At 40.9% G+C, this 7,374-nt stretch overlaps 1 long non-coding RNA gene across 1 annotated transcript; it reads right to left on the bottom strand.

Annotated features, from left to right (window-relative positions):
• Nucleotides 1-871: 871 nt before the first annotated feature.
• Nucleotides 872-3,661, bottom strand: LOC109901524 (uncharacterized). Its single transcript, XR_002256748.2, has 4 exons — nt 3,570-3,661; nt 2,555-2,746; nt 2,196-2,325; nt 872-2,099 (listed from the first exon to the last, which is right to left on the bottom strand). It is a non-coding gene; the product is annotated as an uncharacterized LOC109901524 (long non-coding RNA).
• Between the last annotated feature and the right edge of the window lie 3,713 nt (nt 3,662-7,374).

Here is a 7,374-nt window from a genome sequence, read left to right as displayed (position 1 = left end):
AATCAGTTGATTGTTAGTTTGTATTGATAGAAAAACTTGAGTCATCAGCATACACTGACACTTTTAGTTTTTTTCCCCTGGATGTAATTTTAATAGCTAGCATTTCGATGGCCATAATAAATAGATATGGAGACAATGGACAGCCCTGTTTATCTCCTCTTAAAAGCTCAATACTTTCTGAGAAGTAACCATGATTTACTATTTTACACCTATTTTACATAACTTTAACCCATTGTATAAGAGATTCACTGAAATTAAAGTACTCCAGGCATTTATATATACATTCTAGTTGTACTTTATCAAACGCCTTTTCAAAATCTGCTATGAAGACCAGGCCTGGTATCTTTGATGTTTCATAATGTTCAATTGTTTCAAGTAATTGTCGTATATTATCTCTAATATACTGTATTGTCCATGTAAAATACCTGTCAGATCAGGATGAACAATATCTAGTAAAACCTTTTTTATTCTATGCATTTCACCAACATTTTTGCATCACAACATTGAAGTGTAAGAGGCCTCCAGTTTTTTAAATGGACTGGATCTTTATACTTACCACCTGGGTCCTGTTTCAGTAGTACTGAAATCAGACCTTCTTGTTGAGTACCAGAAAGTCTACAATTTTTATAGTAGTAATTAAAACATGCTAATAATACATCAAAAAAGGTCTGATATACCTCTGCTTCAGACATGAGTCTCCCCATAGCTGTGTTGTACCGAGAGTGACGACTGAAAAGGAACTTTGCACTGAAAGCTTTCTTTAAATGGGAACTGCACCTGCTGATTTGGCCTCCTTTTTTGGCTTGCTCCTCGAGAAATTCTGGCGGCCATGACAGAAGCCAAACGTGAGTTGGCTTGGGGTTTTGGTTTGATGTGGGTGTTTCTTGGGTGTGTCCTTGCCACCACCAAGACACACCAATCTATTACAACATTTCCTGCATTTATTTTTCCCCACTCAATCACAACAAACAAATCTCCTGTAGTTTGAGTTCAATAACTACTGACAGATGTATGGTGAGATGACAGAGGAAGCTTCGAATAGGTCAGTAGCCTACAGCAGTGGTTCCCAACCAGGGGTACTAGGACCCATGGGGGTACTCGGCCTATCCATAGGTAGTACTTGAGAAGACTCATGAGACCAGGTCAAATGCATATGAGGGGTACTTCAAGGGTACTCCGGGAAGAGCAAAATTCTGTTGGTAGTACAGTAACCGAAAAGGTTGGGAACCACTGACCTACAGAGTAATATGAGAAGAATGCAATTGCAGAATTTACGTAGATATTCTAAATGAAGTGTTTTGATAACTTTCAAATGTAGTAACAGTTCCAACAACTTTTACATAATACCGTAGAAGCAGTGTTCAGCTAATATAGCAATGATACAGATATCGTGCCTAATGACATTTTGTCTGGTGGTAATGGGGCTACCTTGGCTAACATGTCAGAGTGGTCATACCTTCCAGTGTGGTGTCCCGTATACAACAGGAGTTCCCTGATCTTGGTGCAGAATACAGTGTTTTTCTCGTCTCATATTGACTGACATTCCAATTCAATCATTTAAAAAAAAGACAACACAAGTAAAAGCTGTGTCTAGTAAAATGTGAATGCCGAGTGCCAGGTCTCTCTCCATTTAGAGACATCAGTCTGTCAGTCTGGACTTCATCACATCATCTTACAAGTCTCCATACATGTTTCTATGAACACATACACACATAGTCATTGTTCTATTACCAATGGCAGTTAGGATAGGTAATATTTTACACACAAACAGGTACTAGTTGAAGTTTGAACAGGTCAGATAAAACCTTTCCTATTATGGTCTCCCCATCAAACGAACAAGGCTGGCATCTGGCAAAAGCATCCACAGTCCTCTCCATTTGTAGAAATAGGTCAAGTTGAGGCGGAGTTCATCAGTGACACATAATAAAAAGGGTGACGCAAATAATGGACATTTCTTCTGGACTGCATTATTAGTAATCACCTTCAGTCCCACAGTGTGGATGCCTTGAGTGCCAGGTCTCTTCCCATTCAGAGACGTCAGTATCAAGCCTGTCTGTTGGTCCGGACCAAGTCTCCAAATGCTGACTCCATAGATGCATCTGATAACACATACACAGTCCTTGTTCTATTAGCAATGGCAGTTAGGATAGTTGATATCTGACAAACAAAGTTAGAACAGGTCAGGCTAAACCTACCTAATTCAGGTCTCTCCATCGACAACCGTTGGTGAGCAGACAAGAGGAGAGACTAGAGGTAAGGTCATTGCCTGCACCCCATTGACAGACATGGCAGCGTAGATCAGCTCCTGACTCCTCTTCAAAGATACTGGTTGGTCACACACAAACACACATAGAGTACTGATTACATTATCAATGGCGGTTATGATTAGCATGGTGGAAGCAACCTGATTGCTGCATTCACCTTTTTAATCCTCTTCAGATAACATGGTATGTGAAGAGAAATAGAATGGTATATGCATCTACCAGGCAATGCTATGAAGGTGGATTGGGAAAAACTACTGTTTTGACCTTTGACCAGGTCGAATGTCACCAACCTGATTCAAGTATCCTCCCTGTTCCATTTATAGGACTGCTCATAGGCGAGGGCATGTCTGTGTGATGTTGAGGGTCCCCTTGCTGGTCTTCACTATGCTGCACGTTCGGCTGCAAACTGGACATTTCTTGAGCAACTACAGCAGGCAATCCTCATAAACAATGTACTTCCTTATCTTATGAGGTGTTGTTGACTGGGAGGGCCGATTACAGGGTGATAAATACAGACAGACAAGTTGTAACGTGCATTTTGTAATAAAGAAAGGACCAAGCTTTTTGATAATGCTTTTCAACAACCTAAATGACTCAACACCTTGTAACTGCTTGGCTGGGTAATTAACCTACTCGGCTCAAGATATTTCTAGGTATTCACTAATTACCACAGCCACAAAGTCAGAAGGCCTCCTATTTCTACAATTTCTCTTCTTAAAATGTGATTTAAACCTAACCTTAACCCTAACTACACTGATAACTTTCTGCCTAAAATTACAACCAAAAATATATTTTCTGTTTTCATACATTTTTACTACATAGCCAATTCTTACTTTGTGGCTGTGGTAACTAGTGGAAACCCCCCTAATTATATGCTTTATAGATGCAGAAGGTTGGTGGCACCTTAATTGGGGTGGACGGGCTCGTGGTAATGGCTGGAGCGGAATCAGTGGAATGGTATCAAATACAAACACATGGCCTCCACTGATGTAGACTGACTGCAGCTCCAGATTAGATTAGATTAGATTCAGGCCAGTGACGGCGTTAAGGTTTGTTTCTTTCTCCTAGTTCACTGCATTAGTCAGATTCAGACATGAGTTAGCCACCACCATCCATTATTTAGTTTTGCCATAGACAATACAGAATCAACTTGTATGAGCTATTAAACTAACTTGCAAATCTGACTTGTAGGCTAACGTTAGCTAGCTTGACTCACTTCATCAATTGATAGCTACCTACATAACCAGCAATAACGTTATCAAACACTGTTAGCTAAGTTATACCAGTATGTCTGGTTATACTCACCACCACTGATTGTTGCAAGCTAGCGTTGCTGTCACGCCCTGACTTTAGTATTCTATGTTTTCTTTATTATTTTGGTTAGGTCAGGGTGTGACATGGGTAATGTATGTGTTTTGTACTGTCTAGGGGTTTTGTATGTCTATGGTTGCCTAGATTGGTTCTCAATCAGAGGCAGCTGTTTATCATTGTCTGTGATTGGGAACCATATTTAGGCAGCCATATTCTTTGGGTAATTTGTGGGTTATTGTCTGTCTAGTTGCCTGCACATTTATATTATAGCGGCACGTTCGTTTTGTTATTTTGTATAGTTTGTTTCGTGTCCGTCTTTATTAAAAGTAACATGTATTCATATCACGCTGCACCTTGGTCTCCTCCATTCAACGATCGTGACAGTTACTGGTCTAGACTTGGGGACCGATGAACTCCAACCACCTAGCTATTCAGCATAATAGAGTCCTTCGGCAGGGCATACCAACCATAGTTGGCTGTGCATCCTGCTGAAAGCATGCACGGGCGAACCGGAGCCAGAGGCATGGTCAATCTGTATAGGGCTTTTCAGTCTCAAACGGCTGTGATCCTTTGAACGCTTTTTGGGGACGATGAAACAACGAAGCTCAATTCAATGAAGGGAAGGGAAATGGGTGGAGGGGCATAAATACACATGGAGCTTGGTAAAAGGGGCACACATTTTCAAAAGGATGACTTGGTTTTTAGGGGCAGTCACTCATTACATTTTGGCAATGATTAGCACTTCCATGCTTCTGTTGCACATTTTGTGAATTACTTTTTTGTTGATATCCATTTTTGCATGGAGCAGGACATTAAAATAACAGCCGTTTTGTCAGACAGATAATCATGACAACCGATTAAAAAACCACTGAGAGGAGTCATTTACACTTATAAATACTTCAGTCTATAAAACCCTAATGTAAAATACATGAATATAGTACATCATGCATTAGTATTACATGAATACAGTATGCATTAGTTTGATGTGTTGTTATTTTCCTTCCAAACAATATATTTTACCATATTGCTTAGTCTATCACTATAATACTTCTAGGTCTGATCATCAAGAAGCCCCACAACAGAAGAGGGGGAGAGAGAAGAGGGGGAAGAGAGAAGAGGGTGGGGAGAAATAGAAAAAAGGAAGCATCTAGCAAGATGGAGAGAAAATGGAGAGAGAGAGAGCTAGCTAAGCTAGGGAGCCATCTCCATCTCCACAGACCCTCTTTCTTCCCTCCTCCCTCCATCAGGGCCCTCTCTTCCTTCAGAAGGGGTAATGCAGCAGAAAAAGATAGTCGATTGAACACTCACTGGGTGTGAAGACATGAAAAGAAGAGGAGATGAGGAGGAGAGGCCCAATGCATTCCCATAATGACACAGCCCACTGCCTCCTCTCAATAGGATCAATGACCGCAGGGGAGCACGTCCTAAGGCTGGCCCCTAGGCACTGTATGGAGATGGAGGAAGAAGCTGCCCCTAGCCACAGATCTAGGATCAGATTACCCTATTCTCCCATTCTAACTCTAACGGAAATGAAGAAATAACAAATCTGACCCTGTATCAGGGGTAATGGGCCATTTCTAGCTACACCCTCTTTGGATGAGACCGTTGCATTGTGGAGACAGGTGGAGGAGTGGGCCAGACATGTTGAGGTGGGTATAAGCAGAGTCTTCAGTGCCTCTGTTCTCTCCATTGTTTTGCGATGGGTGGTGTCGCTCTTAGACAGTGCTAGTCCCTTGACCAACAAAGTAGTTCAGACAAAGTCATGCTATCTGACGTAAGGACATCAAATAATTGATTATGTTAGCTTAAAAAGGCACAATCTGTAACTTTTTCATCTCCAGTCAAAAGTTCTCCCCTGTGCAGAAAGGGTGGGTTTTGACTAATTTAGCCTTGGCTTCCAGGGCTCACTCACATTGTTCTTGGGAGCCTGAATATTGGGTATGAGTGGAGCGCTGATTGCCAGCGGCTGCTGGCTAATTGGCTGTGAGTGGATGCGATTTTTCAAAAACAACCACCCCTTCCATCCCTTTTCAAAAGCGCAAATTATCCAGAGTAAGCTAATTTAGGGTGCAAAAAAATTATATTTGAAATTGTATTTTGTTTTTGTTAGATTTTCTATATAATTTGGTTGTAATGACACTACCCCACCTGGGCACCATTGAAAATGATTGGTTTTCGGTTTCGAATCGTGCCTATTCCAATTGTCTTATGAAACTGCTACTGTGATACGGTATTTCAATTTGAGTCGCCAATCCCTCAAAACCAAAGACGAGCGGACTGCTTTGCTTTCATAAATGGTTTTGAAATTTGAATACGAATGAGACAACAAAAAATGGTTAACTTAAATGTGTGTCGACTTCATATATACAGGTAATTGATGTCGCAACAATAACAGCGTTTCCATCCACAATTTACGAGTACAGTCATGCCGTATAAAATACAATCATGGCAATGATGTAAACAGGAAGTGTCAGTACAATTTTATAAATGTTGACCGACAATTTATTCATTTGACATGGTGGGATCTTTTTGTGTCGGTAAATTTAACTTTGTGACGAATTGTGGTGAAAATTATTTATTGCGCAATTGATGATAAGTACATTTGCAGTAACGTAATGCTATGTTCTGAGGCTATGTTGTGTGGTCCTCCCACTATGTGTTGAAAAAGCATGCACAGTTTAGGCTACAGGGTGGTGAAAGTGCACAGTGATGAGCTTGATGCTCCTTTCCAATAAATATCAAGGGTCATAATTTGTAGGCTAGTAACATGATGATTGGTGCTTAACTGCCAATTAAAAAATAAAAATGATCTTGCTCTTATCCATCCCATCATATTACCTAACCCATCCAGCAAAATGTTGTCAAGAGAGCATGCGTGAAAATGTTATGGAAACACATTAAACTCATATTTATTTTTATTTAGTAGATAACTTAAGAGCAAAAGGATTTCCTATGTGCGCTATAGCATCACACACAGCCATTTATCCGCAGCAAAGTCAATCTGGTGAAAACAGACCTCTGGTAGGGAAATGCACGCATGTTGTTATGCAGATTTTAAATAATATATGCATGACAATCTGTCGCAATTTGGATGGAAACCTAGCTAATGAGACAACTTGTTCAGCTGCAGCCAGTGTTCATAGGTTATAGGTTGCATGTGCTGGGAAGTAGTTAAAAAAACACTGACAACAGGGAAAAGTCTCAAACACACACACACACACACATCCCCCATGGGAGTCCATAGCACTCAACAGGTAGTTACCATTGCACCACGGGTTCCCAGCTTTCCTACGGGCCTATGGGGATCCAGGCTGAATATTGATATTGTGCTTGGCCCTAGGCTTCTCTCTTTTTCTCCTTGGCATGCTAAGTAAGCAGTTGGGCCGTTGGGGGGAAAGGCAGTGGCTTTCAAATGATTCCCAGCTCTACTGCTCCACGATCTTCTGAGCCCCCCTACTTTCCCTCGGTGCGCCTCCCATACTGGTCCCATCCCAACACTGTCTGCCCCTTTTTGGCTCTGTTAATTAGAGATAAGGTTGGCATTGTTGAATCTCTCGCTTATTCTTGCCTTCATCCTGCCTATATTTCACAGAAAAGGGGTTGAGGATTGAGCAGCCATGACTTAGATCTTAAAAGATTTCTGAGGTAATTGATATCTTAAAGTTTAATCCAATAAGGCTAAGTAGAACCAAAAGGTCACTTGTGACCACAAAAACAAAGTTTTAGGCAGGCAGAGAACAAAACGATACTATTAGTAAGTAATCTTCTTATCATGGTCTTCAAATAAATCTAGATTAAA

The sequence above is a fragment of the Oncorhynchus kisutch genome, linkage group LG13 (genome assembly GCF_002021735.2).
Source record: "Oncorhynchus kisutch isolate 150728-3 linkage group LG13, Okis_V2, whole genome shotgun sequence".
Classification (NCBI taxonomy): Eukaryota; Metazoa; Chordata; class Actinopteri; order Salmoniformes; family Salmonidae; genus Oncorhynchus; species Oncorhynchus kisutch.
Note: the sequence above shows the minus strand (reverse complement) of the source record. Positions and strands in the feature narration are given on the sequence as shown.